This window comes from Dermacentor silvarum, chromosome 2 (assembly GCF_013339745.2).
Source record: "Dermacentor silvarum isolate Dsil-2018 chromosome 2, BIME_Dsil_1.4, whole genome shotgun sequence".
Lineage (NCBI taxonomy): Eukaryota > Metazoa > Arthropoda > Arachnida > Ixodida > Ixodidae > Dermacentor > Dermacentor silvarum.
The window spans coordinates 59,917,297-59,938,571 of NC_051155.1; positions in this window are offsets into that span (position 1 = coordinate 59,917,297).

Sequence of the window (21,275 nt, forward strand, 5' to 3'; positions counted from 1 at the left end):
GCGCCGCCTTCCGTTGTGCCAAAGGCCGTGGGGGATGGAAGGAAAGGGGGGGGGGCGGCGTTCTCCGATGGCAACTGCGTATTCCGCGACCGCGCGCGAGGGGAACCGATGATCACGGCTCAATCTCACGCGCGCAGGGAGGGAGGGGGGGGGGGGCGGCGTTCTACTCTGGCACCAACTGCGTACTTCGCACGGCCGCGCGCGGTCGCACACACTTTATCTTGAAAGCGATCTGGAAGCGGCTTATACCTTTGTCCGTGAGGTGTTCCCGTCGCTCAGTTTGCGTTGAAGCGATACACAGCACGAAGGTCGTCACTTCGCTCACTGCTGATGCCGCGCTTCCTGACGCCAGCGTTTTGACAGCGAGTGTCCGGGGTCATGGAGTGTAATGTGTTCATGTTTTACTGTGCGCGCTGACACCATGCTTGCTAATTGGTAAGCGAATATTTCCAAGTTTGTATAACCGATAAAACTACAATCCTTCCTTCGTATAGCTGTCTACTAATTTGCTATCACAATCGATGCTTCGCCTTTCGGCAGAAACAGCGGCTTTTTCAACGAGTATGATATAGGGGATCAGAATGCAGATGTGAAATGATCGAGGGCCTAAATAATAAGAAAATGGTTTCTCAGGTGCGTTGTTGGCACACGAAACCGTGAATGGGACGATGAAAAGGCTACGTTATCGGGCGCGTTGATTTCGGCTACTATGTCAATCGTGTGCTATACAAGTCACGCATGCTCGTAGTGCCGCATCATCACTGTCGGAAGTATTATGAAAAAGCTCAGTCCCATTCCAATGTGAAGATGGATGACCAGCGGAGCTGTATATATGGTGATAAACTATATTGATTAAAAAAAAAAGACACATACCACATGAATTGTCATTTTCTCTTTTGGCCTACGCGCTCGGTTTACGCGCGTAGCGATTCGCTGGAAACTAGCGTATAACAGCTCCACAGTAAAAAGGGCAACCTATAATGCACACATTCATATCGTCGCGGCTACTCTGTTTAATGGTATTGTTGTTCCTTATTAGTGATGCGGTGAGTTGTGATACATTCTCGCCTCATTACTCGTAACGTTGCTGGAGCTCTTATGCCGTTCCATTCACTGTGCGTACTCACATAAAACACCGCCTGATCAATCGTTCTGCGCGTTCGGTTCCTGCGACTTCTAATGCATACGCTGGTTGCCACAAAAAAGGAATGCAAGAGATATTCCGAGGAACGGTCGCAACGGAATCTCATGCTATTGACATGTTGAATTTTACCTCACTCGCAAGAAATAATAAAAAAAAAATTAGGGAAGCAAAACGCGGCACATAACCTTGAATTCTGAAGTAAGCTTCACTGTTCTGGCATTTCTGTTCCCAGCAACAAACCTTGCAGATGCGTTACCAATATTCTCGGTTCTCTCACCGAATCTTTTAGCGCAAGACACAAAATTCAGCCATGACTGAATGTTGCGGACAGCCGGCGCGACTATTTGTACGATGACACATGGGACTTTTGCTATTTTCGAGTCGCATTTTAGACTTTCTTTTCCACGATCGTTCACCAGTTATGTCGCTCACCAGCTAGGTCACCTTAGTATTCTACTCAAGCAGATCATATTGATGCCTGCTTAGTTTATCATAAAAGTTCGTTCAGAAGATATGAGTTAGAAATATCACACATTTCGTAAAATCGATGTTCGGACGTGTACGCCCCCTACATGGAACTGGCCGCACTTTCATATGTATGCAGCATGACCAAACTCTCTCCTTCCAGTGACGGAGGCACATGCGAGCCAATAATTGTGAACTGCAGTCTACAAGGGAAACGCTCGCATCTCCTTGCGCAAGCCAGCCTCGGCTACAGTGCCCCGCTTAGCTATATGACCACTTGATGTACCCCCCAACGTACCACAAACCACTCGTTGATTCACACGAACCACAGGACACATAATACAACGCCAAGGAAACATTATGCCTACTGGAAAGCCTCCAGCGAGCCGCAATGGCGCTAAGCTGTTCGATTATTTCACAACGTGATTGATGCAGTGTGCAAGATTTTCTTTTTCAATAAACATTGCTGTGAAGAAAAAAAAAAAGATAGATAGAGAGAGAGAGAGAGAGAGAGAGAGAGAGAGACTAAAGAAATGACCTTCCTTTAACAATTGTTGAAAGAAAATATAATAGTGGCTTACGTATTATTTTGTAGTAGGCAGTGCTAAGTTCATTGTCGTAAACAAAAAAATCATTTGTTTTATTTGACCACACTGTGTTTGCTCCGTACTTTCTGTAAAATAATGCCAAAAGAGTTTTATTTGTTATAGTGCTGCTCAACAGTGTCGAAAGAAGGAGCAAAAGCAACGAGCTAACAAAAAAATATTCCCGATGAAACATTAATCCTTCAACGGGCAAGATAAGAAATACTTGACCCAGAATGATTTTATTGCTTTAGTTCTTCTTTACTTTGCTCAAATATATACCAATTGAAATATTCAACGGTTTCTCTAAAAATTAAGCGACATGCAGTAGGCCAAAACTATGGTTGACCAGATGGTGAAAGGAAAATGTGTGGTCCAAGGCTGATCCCTGGCACTTGCTTTGGCAAAGCTTTATGTGTGTTCTTGAGATGTACGTACCTTCATGGAGTTAAGAAATAAAAGGTTGCTTAAAAAAACGGGAAAAAATCGCACTGGCGAGAATATGACCCACATGCGCTAAGAAGATAACGACGAAGCCTACAGGTTTTCTGACCAATACATCGGCTGCTGCTCACGCTGGACCTTTTATTGAATGCCACTGTTGACCAGGTGCATAAATAAAGGTAAATTGAAAGGCACAATCTAATATTTGGATTTGTCTAGTTTTTGCAGATGCTTTTGTTTGGTCAACAATATTGTTGAGCTACCAGTTAAAGGGTTAAATACTTCATTTATTAAATGTGGGCCAGTATCTTCTGCATTGACCGGGAGTAGAGAGCACAGCGCTCAATCTTTCGGAGGCTTAAGCAGTTACACGTCAAGAAATCCAATAATTTTTTTTAAAATTTCGATAGCAAAACGTACCTGGCTAGAACTCGAATGCTACAGTTACGAATTATAGAAAACGAAATATGACCTAAATGTCAGTCTGCGGATGCAGGCATATCAATATAACGTGGTACTAAAGCGACACAAAAGCGTAGGAGAGTGGTGTGGAGGTTGCTCTTGACGTCAGTTGCGGTTGACTCTTCTACGAGTAAATATTGTTACGTGTGGAAAGACACACACGGAAGAGGCTATTCACAAGATATTTCCACGGGAACCAAAACCGCCAGGCCGACACCTTGATCGCGCCAAAAGCCCAGACACACTTCATCGTCTTTCTCGCGGCGGCTCGTCTCTTGAGCATCTCTAGATGATATCTTACTACTACCCCCCCCCCCCCCTCCCGGCGGCAAAAGCGCCGTCACGGTGCTGTTAAATCTCCAAGGTGCTTGGAGAGGTGTAGGGTTTGAGTCGGGCGACGTGGACAACATCACAGGTTGTCACAGCGGAGGACGTAGAGAGCGTGGTTAGAACGATTTCGTAGGTGACATCGGTCACTTGGCGGAGCACGCGATATGGGCCTGTGTAACAGGAGAGCCGTTTTTCACAAAGCCCAACTTCACGCGATGGTGCCCAAAGCAACACGAGGATGCCGGGCGCAAAATGCACATCACGGTGACGCATAGCGTTGCTTCTGTTTGTCTTGAGACACTTGCAGACAGGTACGCGCAAGTTGGCGAGCATGGTCAGCACGGGCGATTGCATCACGGGCATAATCGCTAGTTGAAGCTATGGTGGACGGAAGCACAGTGTCTAGTGCTAGCGTCGGTTCTCGGCCATACAAGAGATAAAACGGGGAAAATCCAGCAGTTTCAAGACGGGAAGAGTTGTACGCAAAGGTAATGTAAGGTAGAGCGAGGTCCCAGTCATGGTGGTCGGCTGAAACGTATTTCGATAGCATGTCTGTAAGGGTGCGGTTCAAACGTTCAGTGAGGCCGTTCGTTTGTGGGTGGTAGGAGGTGGTAATTTTATGCTCTATTGAGCAGGCACGCATGATGTCGTCAATGACTTTGGACAAAAACGTACGGCCACGGTCGGTGAGCATTTGACGCGGAGCACCATGCATCAAAATGATATCGTATAGCAGGAAGTCCGCAACATCAGTAGCGCAACTGGTCGGAAGAGCGCGTGTTATGGCGTAGCGGGTCGCGTAGTCCGCAGCGACGTCAACCAACTTGTTTCCTGATGTAGATTCCGGAAATGGGCCGAGAAGGTCTAATCCGACACGATGGAAGGGCTCGGCACGGATGTCGAGCGGCTGCAGGTAACCAGCGGGGAGCTGGGAAGGCTTCTTGCGTCGTTGGCAAAGCTCACACGCGGCGACGTAACGCCGTACGGAACGTGCAAGGCCCGGCCAGAAAAAACGGCGACGTACTTGGTCATAGGTTCGAGATACGCCAAGGTGTCCTGCCACTGGAGCGTCGTGAAGCTCTTCTAGAACGGTTGAGCGGAGGTGTTTAGGTACGACAAGTAGTACCTCAGAGCCGTCCGGATGAAGGTTACGACGGTATAGAGTACCGTCGCGGAGGACGAAGAGGCGTAGAGTAGCATCGGCCGGAGCGTGTTCAAAACGGTCGATGAGTGCTCTGATGTAGGCATCACGATGTTGCTCGTCGGCGAAATTAAGGAGCTTGGATACAGAGAAAACGCATGCAGCAGCACTGTCAATATTAGAGGAGTCAGAGTCGTTCACAAGGTAACGCGACAAGCTGCCAGCGTCTTGGTGCAGACGGCCAGACTTGTAAACCACGGAATATGAGAACTCTTGTTGCCTCACAGCCCATCGACCAAGCCGGCCTGTAGGATCTTTTAGCGATGAGAGCCAGCAGAGGGCATGATGGTCAGTGACGACGGAGAAAGGACGACCGTAAAGGTAAGGCCGGAACTTCGCAACTGCCCAGACTACAGCAAGGCATTCCCTTTCCGCAATGGAATAGTTACGCTCCGATGGTGATAGGAGGCGGCTTGCATAAGCAATAACGCGATCCTGGCCACACTGACGCTGGGCTAAGACGGCACCTACGTCATGACCGCTGGCATCTGTACGCAATTCTGTAGGGGCATCAGGGTCGAAATGGGCGAGAATGGGTGGTGAGGTGAAAGAGTGACGAGACGAGATAAGGCGGTTGGGCAACCGTGACGATTGGAGCAGGCGGATGAGCCGAAGCCGTTGCAGATGTGGTCTCGTCACCGGGAGGCATTGGTGACAAGCTCGATGTACCGACCACTTCGGAGTTCCGTGGCGAGGACGGGGATCGCAATCTTCATCCAGAATGTTACGTGTGGAGACACACGAAAGAGGCTATTTACAGTATATTTCCACTGGAACCAAAACCGCCAGGCCGACACGTTGCTCGCGCCAAAAGCCCAGACACACTTCATCGTCTTTCTCGCGGCGGCTCGTCTCTTGAGCATCTCTAGATGATATCGTAATACTGTTAAGACCTCATGAAATGTAAAATGTGAGAAGAAATACGTGGCGAAATAAACATGTCAAAAGCGGATGGCTTTATTTATACAAAAGTATGTACACTTATTCGGCTCAACATTAAATGAACAAACGCATGGAATCCGTCTGCTTGGAGATGTCAGCCACGGCATCGAGAGTGCTGCGCAAATTTAAGCCCTGAAGGTCACGCAGCACCTGATTTCCGCAATCCTTGGCGTTTCATCGCAGCATGCACTGCTCGCAGAATTTCGGCACCCCTACCAAAGCACGGCTGAATCTGGTCAAAAATTATTCTCGATATGAGTTTTGGTTGCCTGTTATATTGTGAAAACGCCCGTGGTGTCTTAAGCAACCGTCGATAACAAAATAATTGCTTAGCTGCACCCGCTATTCTTGCAGTTCGGTTTTGTAAGGAACAGCATTGCTACGCGTGCAATGAATAACTTCATGATGCCCGCTGTTGTTAACTGTAGCGCATCGCTTATAGCACCTGCTCCTCCTGCTAGTTCATCATGGCCACGTGTGAGAACAACCTGCCGACTTACACTGTGGTCCCATTTTCGATGTAGTGATACCCTACAGTCTTTTTCCATTTGTCGTTGGGGTAAGGGCTGGATGATGTAGTGCACAAACACTTGTATATTCCTTTGAGGCTTGCGTTTGAGTGGAACATCAAATGATATCTGGGACTGCTGTGCGCAATCAGCTGAAAAAGATGAACATTATTCTGCAATACGCCCGTATTACACTGTATAGACACTGTAAAAAGCTTTCTCTTCCGCTTTTCTAACTCCTTACAATTTTGTTGCCAATAAATGAGGATTATTTCAAAAAATGATGCAACGCAATTTAAAGTAAAAATAAATTTCAGAGCCCTCCCCTGTCGACAAAATGGGGGTAAGCGAAGCCTGTGGCAAGACGACGCTGTCGCAGGCATTCCGCTTCGTTTGCCTTAAGATCTGGGTCGGCGGCTCTTCGCTGACGTTTGGCCTCAACATCGCGCTCCCGCAACTCGGGGCTCGCGGCTTTTCGCTGACGTTTTGCATGGCTCCGAAAGGCCTCACGCTAGAATCAGACGGCCACGCTTGGCTTACCCCCATTTTCTCGACAGGGGAAGGGCCGGTGATGTTGTCTTTTTGGGTCCCATGTGTGAGAAGGGTAGTTCAAGGGCGCGTTACAGGTCCCCGAGCCCACAGCGGTATGTGCCATTGAGCATGGACCCTTTCTGCGCCACCAGGATTGGCCCAGATGACAGGGGTATGCGCCATTGAGCTTGCACTCTTTATGCACTATCGCCAGGATCGGCCCCCTCTTTAGCGTGACACCACCACCACCACCACCACCACCACCCGCAAACTTTGACAGTTTTTTTTCGCACCTCGTAATTCATCGACAGATTTGATATTTACTTCAGATATGCTTCAATATTCTTTTTATTCTTGTAAAGTTTCATTCTGATCTCACACTCAGTCTTTGTACGGCTATTCCTTTTTTTCTCTCCAGTTAGTGCGAATTGCATCATTTATCGTGACTCCTTCAATCGCGGCAAATTTTTGTAAGTTATTCAGTGTGTTTCGCGTGGTACACCCGCTGTGTTTCATTGAAGTTTTATTCCAATTCTACCTTTAGCTTATTCCTCTGTGGTAGCTTAGCGGCTATGCTGTTGCGCTGCTAAGCATAAGGTCGCGGGATCAAATCCTGGCCGCTGCGGCCGCATTTCGATGGGGGCGAAATGCAAAAAAAAAAAAAAAAAAAAAAAAAACTCCCGTGCATTGGGTCTACGTTCAACAAAAAACCCAGATGGCCAAAATTAATCCGGAGTCGCAGACCACAGGGCACCTCATAATCAAATCGTGGGCTCTGGCACGTAAAAAAACCCCGAAATTAAAGAGAAAATTACCTTTCGTTGATTTACAGAATGAGTTTCAGTGGTCACTGTGGATGTTATTTGAAGGCAGAGACTTCGATGATTTCATGTGACGACGATGAGTTACTATTATTTTTAAAAGTTTGCGCATATGCCAAACGCAATCTCTTCCCTGCGCTCTTGCAAACGTTACTTCCGATTTAGCCTTTCTTTTTTCTTTTTTTATACACTGGGCGTAACCGCTCGCTGCAAACACAGCTTTGAGAAAAACTAAAACTGGGACTAGAAGCGCTGCAGAAAAGGTAAACAACGCTCACATGTAAGCATGAACAAGAGACGTAGAAACACAAATTTGAATTGGAAACCACGCCTCTCTGAAGAACCAAACTCCTAAACAGAAAATTCCTGAACTACATTCGTAACCATTGGGCAGAAGACTTCGCTTGATGTGAGCTCATGATTGACAAGCATCTATTGATTTTCCCACTTGTTGTTATTGCGCTAACAATTCTATGGACACTATAGGCGCGTTTCCGCCGTGGGAGGGAAGGACGGAGGGAGGGGGGTGGGGCGTTGTGCTCCGGTGCCTTAGTACCAACTGCGCATTTCGAGACAGGGCGTTAGGGCAACTGGCGATCACGGCCATCACGGCGCGATATCGCGCGCAGAATGAGGAAAGCGGGGACGCAGCGCGGGAGGGAGGGGGCGCGGCTTCTACTCCGCCAGCAACTGCGTAGCTTGCGCGCCCGCGCGCGTTCGTGCTCGCCGTATCTTGAAAGCGATCTGCAGACGGCTCATACCTTTTGTGAGCGCTTTGTTTTCGCCGCTTGGTTCCCGTGGAAAGAATAAACAGCATAAAGGTCACTTAGTTCGCTGCCGCCGCGCTTGCTCCCACCAGCGTTTTGACAGCGAGCGTCCACGGTCATCGAGTGTGATGTGTTCATGTTTGCTTGTGCGCGCTGACACTATGCTTGTTAATTCAGTTCGTAAGCAAATGTTTCGGAGTTTATACGGCTGATAAAACTACTATCCATACTTCGTATAGCTGTCTACTAATTTGCTATCACAATCGATGCTTCACTTTTCGGGCGAAAGTGCGCCTTTTTTATTACGCTAACGACTGATTCTGTTTTTTATATTCACATTAACGCTTCACTGACAAAGTGACCCCGTACCACACGAAGACGAGGATGATGGCAGGTGCAACGAACGTAAACGACAAGAAAATACAATACAAGACGACAAGCGAGCGATGATACTTTTATAGCGTCGCCCTTCTTATAGTAGGGTCGCAGATTACTTATACACCAAAAAGTCAACGGAAATGACGTCCTGTAGGAAGGTCCACAATCCATATTTTTCAAAGCGATACGCCGGTGATGCTTGGCGCAATTTTTTTCACCTTTTTTTTCTCTTCAAAGCTTTGTTTGAAGTCTGAGCATACGTGATTTGATAGATCGGCTAACATGAACGAAATCGAAGAAGAAGAAGCGATTGATGAAAGTGTTGTTTTTGAGGGAACAGGGCGTTTACATCTTTTTAATGTGTTGTATTCGATCCGTCCAAAATAGCAGGCGCCGACACGCTTTGAGGCCTACCCGTCCCGGATGAAGTGCAAAGGCGTGGGTGGGTCTATCCTGACACCAAACGCGGGCAGATTCCAGAGGCTGTGTAATCAAAGGCGGGTGGGTTGGTCCTGACAACAGTGATGAATGTCCTGGCAATGGTTTTAATGCAATAACATCGCAGAGATCTAGACGTTCCTGAGATTATACGGAGGTGTACGTGCTGTTGGGACTCGGGGTAGCGTCTAGGCCGGTGATGCTTCAGCCATAAGGATGAGTACGTCCGGGAGTAGGAGCGATAGAAAAAAGGGTTTGTTTTACAATATTTACCATGGCTTCATATATGGAAGCCCACTCCATGTAGGAGCACTTCGACTGTCTGACTCACTACGTATCTCAGCACACATGAGAACACGTCAGGACACACTTCAGGGCACCAAATGTGTCCGCTTATAAAACAGTCGTCTTCCCTAGTTGACCCCGCTAGGGAATCTGATGACCTTGGTGCGGCCAATCAGAGGGTCGTATTGTTCACAGGACTCCGCCTTTAATGTTGCACCCTCGCCCTCGCATTTGCCGCAACTGCGTGACCGAGATCGTCGCCGTTCCCACGGCAGTAATTCCACCAAGCTGGCCCCTCGCATCAATCAGTGGCATATCCGTGACGGTCAGCTTGTCATGGTCGGTGTCGGGCTTTGTCGCCGTCTGGACGGCGCTGATGAAAGCGGCTGCCTCGGGGGAAACTCCCAAAAAATCCACGTTTCCAGGTTGAGACGTAACAGTGATAGGAAGAGCAGTAACTGACGGGGTTGGAGCGATGGAGTTGGGAAGAAGCAGGAGCGGTGCGGTCTGGTGCACAGAAGCACGTGGCAGGAGTGGTAACCGTTGCGCAGGTGAGTGGAAGGGCGCGCTGAATTGCACAGTGCTCTGTAGGCAGATGTTTCTAATAAAGTGATGCCGATGGATGGATGGATGGATGGATGGATGGATACGGAGATAGTACGCCATTCGATACTGCAGTACAGTTGCTCAGGTGTATAGCGTAACCTGTGAGTAAGGGGCGCAGTTGGTGATTATAGCATTGCAAAAGAGAGGTGACGGAGTGTCATTGCTGATCACGTGAAGACGAAGTGGAACGGGTGGGATGAAATAGTCATAGGTAGGAGAAGGAGTTTCATACATATGTCGATGGAAACTGTTCGAAACTCCTGATAAGTTCTCATCATTCGATGGTTGGCTATCTATCGAATGGTGGGTAGGCACCGTTGGTAAAACATTACAGTCGGTCATGTGTAGGTGAAGGACCTATCAGTTTTTTGTACTCTGGAACATAGGTTGGCATACTGGTTCCCGAGCACATTGACTCACGAGTACTCGCTCCCCACTCATTACACAGCCGTGAGATGGAGCATTGGTGAGTGAAAAAGATTGCGAGCAGACGTCAGTGAAGACCGTTCTTTCATGGGCGCCGCCATATTGCGTGCGCACTGGTGCCATCTATGGGTAGTCACCATGCTGGCTTGGGTGAGCCCTCCATGTTTTATGCCAAGTATACGCTCGAAGGCAATTTCTGGTGGTTGTTTTCGCGTCGCGCGGTCTATTTAGTATGACGTGGGGTCTTCTACGTGGTAACCTGTTCTGTGAGACGTACTGAAGGGATTTAAGTCGGCATGGCCGGAGTGTCTGCGGCGTTGAGGTGGACGGAACATCCAGCGTGATGTATGCTCGCCTATTTCAGCTTAAACTCAGTCTCAGAGATCAGTAGTGTATTTTTAAAATTAGTTTCCGTGACCTTACTGCACCATTCTCACTGTAGTTCCAAGATGTGTTTTAGTATCAATGTGTAATTTTGTAACATACAGTATGACAATTCTAACAGCATGGGTACCGTTCTACGGAATAAGTTGTGTTTACTTTGACAAGAGTTCCTATTGATACATTGCCCGACTAACCCGTATGTGAGACGAGGCTTCCGCCCACGAATAAAATAGTTTGGCTAGATATAACAGAATACCTTACCGGCGCATACCGTATAGAGTGGGAATGACACTTGTCGAGTGGTAAGCGATCGGCCTCGGACGGCGCGAGCGTCCGAAGCAGTGGTAGATGCTGGGTTATAGATATGTTTGATCTGGATAGCGCATGGTCCAAGCACACGGCATCATCATGCGAGGTTTTATTGCGGCGTTAGCACGTTTCCTTTTTTTTTCTCGCAAAAGTCGACGAGAGCCGTTCTTTTTGTCTTGTTTTCTCGTCCTCTACAGTGCACTTGTCTTAAGGAAATTGTGTCGTCACAAATAGCCGCCGGATTTATTTTATACGATCCCCTACAGATATTACTGCTTCACAAGGCAACAAGGCCATGCCGAAGCACAATGTTTACCAACCACTGTGATCGCTGTGTTGAGTAACGTCACCAGCCTCATACAGGAGGCTAGCGTGCACTTATAGTGATTTCAAGTCTACTAGACCTGAAATGCACGAGAACGATGCCAGTGGCTGACGCAAGTATTTTATAATGATTGGTGCTTAGATGTTTCGTGGCTACATTGGGTGGGCCATACACGAGCACGCACTTTTATGTTTTAGTTTCCATGCCAAGCGATAAGATAGAAAACACTGAATTTCGAAAGTGGTTTGCGGAAAGTTAAAGTTTAGAGGCCGTTACAAATGCCAAGCTGCTGACACATTGAGCAAGTAAGTCCCTCGCCCCCCCCCCCCTTCTTTTACTGGGCGTTCTCCTGAACAATGGCAACATATATTATGACTGCTTACAGTATTGCCCACAAGACAACCTCAGCATGACAACGCACGAAATAAATGTAATGTATCAAATATAACGAAATCGTAAAATGTTGGGCCACCTAAAAACAATAGCACAATCCTTTTGTCACAAAGCTTTAAGATTGCGTGAAGCTATTCATTTTCTCTAAATAAATTTAACCTACTTCGACATGTGAAGTCTGATTTTACTGATGTCTGTATAGGTATTTCGAATTCCACGTAATCCATTACTATGTCATACAGAAAGGAAGTTGTGCGGATCACAAATAAGATAACATCACAACTTACTTATCTAAACAACACTGTTTTTTCTCTAATATAACAGCTTTTATACGGTGGTTTGAAAAAGTTGCGAAACTTTATATCTGAAAAGGCCGCAGCGCAAGAAAGACACTGATGGAGTTTCTCACCGGGGACAACATGGTTTTTACTCTACTCGTCAATTAAAAAACAACAACAACAGGCAAGCGAAAATCAGATGGTAGTGTTCACTGTAAGAGGGTGCTGCTGTTACAGTACATCAGTTTGGAACCGAAAAAGTCACTGAAGTCCTGTGCCTTTTTGCGAAAGTCCAAGAGCGTACAGGCTCTAGAACAGGCTCTAGAAAAGAATGCTAGAAAATAAATAATTCACTATGACAGCTTTTCTAAGAACTATTTTAGTTTCCCAGAAGGTCTGTGTCGTGACGTCATGGCGCAGATGGTGGTGACGTTGGTGAAGAACATGGAGACGTTTCGTCCCTCATTGTAGCTCTACCGGTAATCTGGCATGTTTCCACGTCGGGCCACGTAACCAGTGGCAGCATAGCAGACGATAGAACAAACCGATGTGAGTGCCACAACCTCTCGACGTTCTGCTCTCACGTGACCGCCTTCTGCGTCATGACACGCACACTTCTTTGGACACAAACCACAAACTATTTCGTAGAAAAGCTATTATTGTACATTATTTTGGGCTCTCTGGTGCTTTCCAGTACTTTTTCTTAGGGTTTCGAAGTGGAGGATCTTTATTAAAGGCAAGTAGATGATAAGTCTAAAACGTCATGTCAATATACTCCTTTAAAACGGATCAATAACATATGAAAGAGAGCAGCTATTTCGCTCCCTTTCTGCTGTTCGCTAATGCTTGCGAGCCCTGAGCAGTGTTGCCAATTTAGCCATTTTCCTCCTAAATTTAGCGGTTTCCTGCGCTACCTGGCGGGAAAACTTGTTACCTTGCGGGTGGTGGTTTTTTTATCGGTTTTCATGTAATGTTGACTTCTTTTCTGGCGGTACAAAAACCTGTCATTATTTTTTACACTAATTCGGACTTCACTTGTCGCAAACGTGTAGCTTATCCCATGCCCCTTTCGAAGTAAGAGGAAATTACGATCATCGTGCACAAACAGTGGGCTTTGAATTTCTCCTTCAATCGTCTCCTTGCCACCTCTGAACTAAAGCTCTAGCAGTTTAGACAGTTCGAGCAGTCTTATTCTTCGCCATTTTCGCAGACGCGCTTTAGGAAATCTTGGCTCGTGAAATGGCTCCGCTGGAATACATAAAAAAATTCAGTTGGCTATTTTCGCTTTTTCAGTACTGCTGATGCGTGCTCCAACACAGATGTTGAGCGTGTTTTCAGCCAGCTGCATCTTATGAACTCTAAGTTAAACAACAGAATGTCCACTGAGATGACAAATGTATTCCTTGCCGTGCAGGCTGATCTCCGAAGAAATGGTAAATGCTGCTTCAATTACATGCTGCCCGGGCAAGTTGTTGCTAAGATTGGCACGATTGAGGTCTACGGGGCCAGCGATAGCACAGATGAACTCTAGACCGAGCCACGTCAGCGAACAAAAACACACCGAGGACCGGCCAAGATGAAACAGGACATTTTCCCGTAATTTCATTCACGGAATCATTCTTTGTTTTTTTTTAGTTTCGTGTCGCATACCGCTCTTCATACTCGCAGAAGAAATCGGTTAATAATATTATTGAACCATATATTTCACCCCTTTATGGACGAAAAAAAAAAAAAAACTGCGAAGTGTAACTTTTTTCTGCGCAGTGTAACTTTTTTACAGTGTGTTTTATGTAGGTGTAATAATACATGTTTTGAAAGTGATTCTGCATTCAGCGGTCTTTCTTAACGGAATTTAAGGGCTCGTATCGCGGGTTTGGGAGTTTTTTGAGGTCAGTACTAGAGGGTTTTGTAATTTCTAGTTGGCAACACTGGCCCTGAGTATGCTGTGGCTGCATTTTTGGGGACAACCACGTGAAGTCAATGTGGTGACTTTCACAGTTTATTCAGCTTGCTGATTCCAAGTATTCGAGTTTTTGAACAAAATACGTTAATGCTATTCGACTGTCATAACAACCTATTATGTCTACGAAGGTTAACAGGTTCGAACCTACCTGAACTGTTGGGTTTTCGCTCTCTAACTGCACCAAAATTGAACCATTTTCATTGAAATGCAAAAAAGCTAGTACAAATAAACAACTTTTTTTTGTATTATGGAGCTCTGCTCCTGATCACGTGGTCGAGGCTTGAATTTTCAACTACGTCGGACACATTACAGTAGGGTGATAACGTTGCTAAATCATCAATGCCATGAATACTTCTTGGCTGATAAAAGCCCGATAACGCTGAGAACACTTCAGGTGCTAATGCTGTTCCGCCGAAGGACAATACAACATAAACTACATTATAAATAGCATTATCCAAGCAACCAGATAATCTGTAACACATCTTTGTAATTATTATGAGCTTCACATGACAAAAAGTGAAAAATATGCTTTCAAAAACTCTGAATGACGTAAGAGTTTGTTAAAATTTACTAAATTCGGTAGGGTCTTGCTTACCAGAACTACGATTTAATTATGAGGCATACCGTAGTGGGGGACTTCGGATTAATTTTGACCACCTGGGGTTCTTTAACGTGCACCTCAATGCACGTACAAGAGCGTTTTATGTTTCGCCCCCATCGAGATGCAGTCGCCACGGCTGGGATCGAACTCGTGACCGCGAGCTCAGCCGCGCAATGCCTCAGCCACTAAGCTACCACGGCGGCTCGTTAAGTCCCGTGATATCGTCAGAAGTTTTACGATTAAAGTAACAGGAACACGAACTATTGCTTGCCAAAGTTGAACTACTGCCACTACATCCTATGTGCGCTGTCGCTACGTACATTCCACGCGTCCGGGTTGTCTCCAAGACGTTTAGCTATGAAGCTTGGGTCGCAGTGTGGTTTCTTATTAGCGGAGCAACCACCGAATACGCAGACCAATAGAAGGGCTATTATTACCGCCATTATTTTATAGCCTCTTTCGGATGCTGCAGACTAGTCCACTGCAAAATCTACATTCGTGTGTTCTTGGCCTTAAATTTGGTTTTGAAAAAGTTGAAATATCACCACTGAAGCGAGGTTCTGGGATTTTCGCTCTTTGCGAGAAAAATGTCACACGGTTTTTGACCTCAGCATCTCTTGACTTGCATGTCATCACAGACATCACAGTCATGACATTTTCCAGGGTAGCAAGAAACCATCTGGAACTTGAGAGCATGTATTTCAAAGAGATATTGGTTCTTTTTCTTTATTTCTGGGGTTTTTTACGTGCCAAAACCATTTATAATTAGGAGGCACGCCGTAGTGGAGGGCTCCGGATCAATTTCGGTCACCTGGGTTTCTTTACCGTGCACTACAACGCAAGCGCACGGGCGTTTTTGCATTTCGCCTCCATCGATATGCGGCCGCCGCGGCCGGGATTCGATCCCGCGACCTCGTGCTCAGCAGCGCAACGCCTTAGAAGAGATATTGGAAGAAAAATATTCTAGAATCTATGATAGATGGAGCGCATAAAATTCAGCAGATACACTTAAGACTGCTTACGTGTGGGAATGGGAAAGCATTATAATCGCTTAGGTGAAATGTTTTCGATTTATGTTTGCGACATGCATTAAAGTTAATTCTGCTGAATCGATGAGTGTGTTTGCGTATACGTTGTTCACAGACCAGGAACATTCGGACCATTTTGCTGCAGAACGATTAATTTGAGCGTGTTCCCTTGCTTCGTTTTCTGAGGCGTGCTTCCGTGGGCGACGCCGTTGCACAGCTGCCGCTGAGGCAGACGCTTCGGCAAGCATCCAAGTAGACACAGCACCGATGAAGTCCGAAGAGCAAGTGACGCACGGGAGGCAGCGACGTGACGTCTGCAATGACGTACGCACTAGGCACACCTCATTTTATACGCTCATGATTTGGCGTCGAGAGTCGATCGCAGTAGACACAGCACCGATAAAATCCGAAGAGCAAGTGACACGTACGTGGGAGACAGTGACGGAAGCAGTGACGTGACGTGAGCAATGACGCACGCACCAGACACAACTTTAGTTAACCGTAACCGTGGTGCCACCGTGGCGCCAGGGAAGCGCGCTCGTCTCGTACTTCGGAGGCCCGGGTTCGACTATCACCCAGACCGGAATGTACCAAATTTTATTGTGAATTCCATTAATTGACTTTGTTTACAGAAACCTGCCTGACAAATCTGACGTGAATCCGAGCATTTTTGAAAAGTTTTTGCTCTTCGCACCGTCGGCGATTTTTGGTACCATCTCTCGGCCACGCCGCCGACGACAACGCCGGATTTTCGCGTAATGGGGCACATAACGCTTTCGCATTAAAAACAACAAAGTGAACTGCCGAGACTGGAAATACAAAATGCAAGAATGACCTAAAAGTGACCCAATAAGATTTTAAACATTTATCTATCACTGGGTCTCCGTGCGATAGCTACAGCGCGGAGCTGTGAGAAACTGCTTAGTTGGACTTGCAGCTTAGCTTTGACTAGTCACTGCTGTTAAGGGTGACCACATAGGAACTTTGTCTACTGAAGAGTCCGCTATAACTTTGTTGTAGTTTAGAGCAAATATAGAGATATGAATATACAGAGATAAGCAAACCATTTCGCACATGAGCAGAAAAAATTAAATCAACACTTCATTTATTTATTATTTCGAATACTCTCATGGTCCGGAGGCATAACAGAGAGGAATGGTCTAATATTATACCACATATGCAGAAAATTTTAACGAAAAACATGGCACATGGCAGTCTTGGAATCTGGATGTGAGCGATGGAGGCAGCAGGGTGGTTTCAGTCGACGCATGTCCCGAGAATGCAACAGTGGCTGAAAAGTTCGTGTGACATGCTGGAACTTCTACTTTAAAGCTATGATCTGTCCTAGGCAAAATATATGTTGGACGAAAAAAAAATGTATTTCAAAAGCGGGTTATAGTGGTCGAGTTTATGAAAAAGGCAGTGGCGAAAAAACTTGCGACACGCTTAGGGGTCAGGTAAATTTAGCGTTCTTTTCATGTCCGTGACGCTGGCATGAACATGAATAATTATTGATAGTAAAATGAGCTGCGCGATTTTGAGTGCTTTTGACTACGTGGATTAGTGTGATTTGACTAAGCGTCCTAGATAGAGGAAACATATGCGAGTGTAGAGCGAACCAGGGTTTTTTACAGTGTTAAATTGAACGAAGTAGGCGCATTGTTGAAGTTCCGGCACAAGTATCCGAACACACGGTTAGCGCTGCTAGTAACGTATTCTATGTGAGTATGCCCCGACAGAGTGTTGGTAATGCGCAAGCCAAGAAACTTGTACAAGGTAACAGGAGAAAGAGAAATGCCTTTTAGTGAATCAGTATGAGCTGTGTTACTTTCCGAACAACGAGTTACTCGCATGAATTTGCGTTTGGTTGTGTTTAATGTCATGCATCACTTCTTACACCACTCAGACACATGGTAGCGTTTGGTAATCAACAGGGTTTAGTATTTTAAGGTACACCACGTAGTCGTCTGTAAACGGTTGAATTAATTTGAAAGTTGCGAAGATTGTTAATATGTGTTAGAGAAGTGGACCTTAGACCGAGCCTTGCGGCACACCGCATGTTACTGGGGAAGATTGTGAAGAAAAGTAATTAGCGGTTAGGGTACTGGGTATGGTAAGAAAGAAAGTTCCTAACCCATCAAAGTACATTTGGGTCGATATTTAGTTCACCTAATTTATAAATTAGTAAATGATGAGCAATGCTGTCAACCACTTTCTCGAATTCTAGAAATATACAACCAGTGTCGTTTCTATTATCGGCACATGCAAAATGGTCGTAAGTCAAAGTTAACAGCTGTGTTTCGCAGGAAATATAAATTCGAAAGCCATGTTAACTGCGATTGAAAACAGAGTTACATTCCAAGAATTCTGCCAAGTGTGAATATATTACATGCTCTCAAATTTTGCAAGACATGCTCATTAGTGAGATCGGTCGGTATCTATAGGGAGAATGTGTGTTACCTGATTTGTGGACTGGAACAACCTTACGCATTTTCCAGTCACTAGAAAGAATGAAACACTGTAAAGACTGAGCGAGAACATTGGATAATATGACAGATAACGACTCTAGCAAGGCGGGATAACAGATCTGGGAGAGCAATGAATACCAGGCCTAAAATGTTAAAACAGCTAGTATGGAGAAGTACGCATAGTTTTATGAGAGGGGGGGGGGGGGGGAGGGGGCATAGGCTGATGTTGAACGCAAACTTACAAACCGGTAGCATTCAGGAAAGCTGCGCTTGTAGGCAACATAGTTACCCGTATCAGTTGAAGTTGAAATCTCCGATCATAAACAAAGGTGAGTTTGGGTACCGCAGAATCATCTTATTTAAAGCGTCATGCATTTCACAAAACGTGTTTAGGTAAGTCGTAGGCCTATAACATGCACACAACAAATGCAGTCGTGGTGATCCAGAACAATGAGTGCGCAAACAAATTCCAAAGGACATCACTGCGGCGAATAAAACTCCTCCCTCAGAGCGGATGTGACGGTCATATCGTAAAGAGAACATCGCGTCTCACATTCAAGTATTTAATTGTTTTTTTTACTTTAGCAGAAAGCCAAGCTTCCTTGAAAATGGAGATATCCACCGAACAGGAATACACGAGAGAGAACAGAAATCCAGAACTCAGCACGCTTATTAACCACACATTGCGTATTAATGAATAAGACTGGTACATCGATTCGAATATGTCGCAAATGTGCTAGCTAACCCGAGTGTGTGCGAGGGACATTTGCGGTCGCATTACTATCAAACAAGCGTGCTTCTCCAGTGGACACAAGTTCTCAAACATCGCCGCTGGCCCCACTGTAGACGTAGCATTTTCATTGCGATAGCAATTACATGGACACTCCAGGCGAATTACCGCCATCGCCGTCGCCGTGGTGTTCCGTATAAAGTCCAAGTGCGAGAAGATTGCGACCGTGCGCCGTATGCAGTATAGGTGCGAGGGAAAGCATGCGAGGCTGATCCGAGAAGGATGGTAGCTTGGTGCGGCGGCGTCTTCTCGAGCACGCAAAGGAAGAAGGCGAGAAGGGTGTGCGCCGAGTTTTAGCGCGCGATTGGGGTGAACGGGGAGATGCGTGCGTGCTAGGAGGTGGAGGGAAGGGCGCAGGTTAGTGCTCATCTCGTATTCTACTCCAGCTGCGGCGGCTGAGCGCAGCCGAGCGCGTCCTATATCTGGGCTGGGTTCGAATCTGGGCTGGGTTCGAAGGCCAGCCGGCCAGAGATAGCTCATGGCTTTGTTTGCGCTTTGATTTCGCGCGCCTAGTTTGCGTTGAAGCGAGAGGCAGCACGCGGGGCATTTCGCTCGCCGCTCTTCATCACGACAGCTTTCTGACAATGAGTGCAAGGTGAATTCGCATATGTCGCGAAGACCACGCCTAAATGTGGTGCCAAGCGAATGGGAAGCGACATTGTAAAATGTAGAGACAGTATCATTAAAATAAGAAAATGTGAAGCCACTGGCTGTTTGCTCTCATCCACGAATAATTATTAGTACGAAACTGGGGGGGGGGGGGGGGGAGGGGTATTCTGTAAGAGTCCACCTAGTGGACTGTCCATTTCGGCCGTTGCTGATCGGCTGCAGCTGCACGAGTGAGGAGGAGACAGGTGCCCCCGGCCAATCACCTTCTGGCTCGTGCAGCTGCAGGCAATCAGCGGCGGCCCAAAATGGACAGCCCAGTAGGGGGACTCTTGCACAATACAACCCCCCCCCCCCCCCCCCCATTACTCGCCTCCTACCTTCCCCCCGTGCGTCGCGCGCGACAGCGGAATGCACTTCCGCCCCGCCTTTCTCCATCGCGCGCGCGAGATTCCGCCGCAATCGTCGGCTGACCCTCGCAAGCTTTCACTCGCACATACAGCGCACGGCGGGTGGCGACGATGTTACCGTATTTGGACTTTCTACGGAACCTCACAGCGACGTCCACGACCACGTCCACGGCAGAAACGCGCTTGGAGTGTCCATATAATTGCTATCGTAATAAAATCAGGAGAGGCCCTATCCAGTCCGCGCGCAAGGAGAAAAGTGTGGAGAAGTTCACGGGGTATTTTTCGATGTAGCGGCCATGTTGTCTGGGCGCAATGCCGGTTTTGTTATGACGTTGTGTGATCAGGCGCGCTGCTGCGTAAGTCTAGTAGCGTGTCAAAGGCGTCGTGTGGGCAGGTTTGCGTTTATCTCCGTGTTTTGTTGCGCTGTGTTATCTAGACTATGCTCCCCCGGCTGTTGTTGTAGCCAGGTGGGTCTGGAAGAAGTAGAAAGCGTAAAACGAGCACACATGCAACGCCGTATACTACGTACCACGCCATGGAAGAAGGCCGATCTGGGAGTATATTTGTCGTCTTCGGTGGATTCATACTAACTTGTCATAACAAACTGAAACCGCTTTGCTTCAGCATATGTACGATAAACGCCTAGCAGGTGTGCATCATTCTGCTGTGCATCGTTCCTGCTTTTGACAACGGACGTGGCATTTGTGGCATGCAAAACAGCCATGTTGAAGGATGGGAAACAAGCTGCTGCTGTGAGTAATTAAGGGATGAACCCACCTTACCGCATAATCTTACCTGTATGCCCGAGGGGCACAGGGAAGTGAAGGTTGGCGGATGCGATGCGAGAGTTAGCAAAGCTCGACAGAAGAACGTACGGCTGTGCGCACATCAAGCGCACCGGCTTCGCGGTGCCTGCTATCTTTTGCCGGCTTTTCTGAAAGTAAATCTGCGCATTCCCATTGCACTTCAAGAATACACAAGCGATGACCGGCCGCACACTTTACGGACATCACGACGCATCGACCTTGGGGCTAGCCCATCTGCAGTTTATGTGAACAGACATGTATATGCTGGTCATGGCTTGAGGAATCGTTTTGCTTTAGTGAACAAGGTTTGGGCGGTGGCGCCCCGCGGAGATGGGACGAGCTACAGCGCGTCGACAAGGAGGCCAGCAGAAGAAAAAAATAACACAAATTCACAAGAAAAAACGTCGCTGCTATTGTCACAAACCCTGAATAGAAATAAATTTACAAGCTAGTTATTTTAGCACCTATTTCCCATGGCTTATTTTGTAACGTTTTGTGCATCTGCAAGCATACTGATAACAATAATTAAGTAGAACGAATCCTATACTGACTTGCTTACCAAAGCTACGGCATTTGGTAGA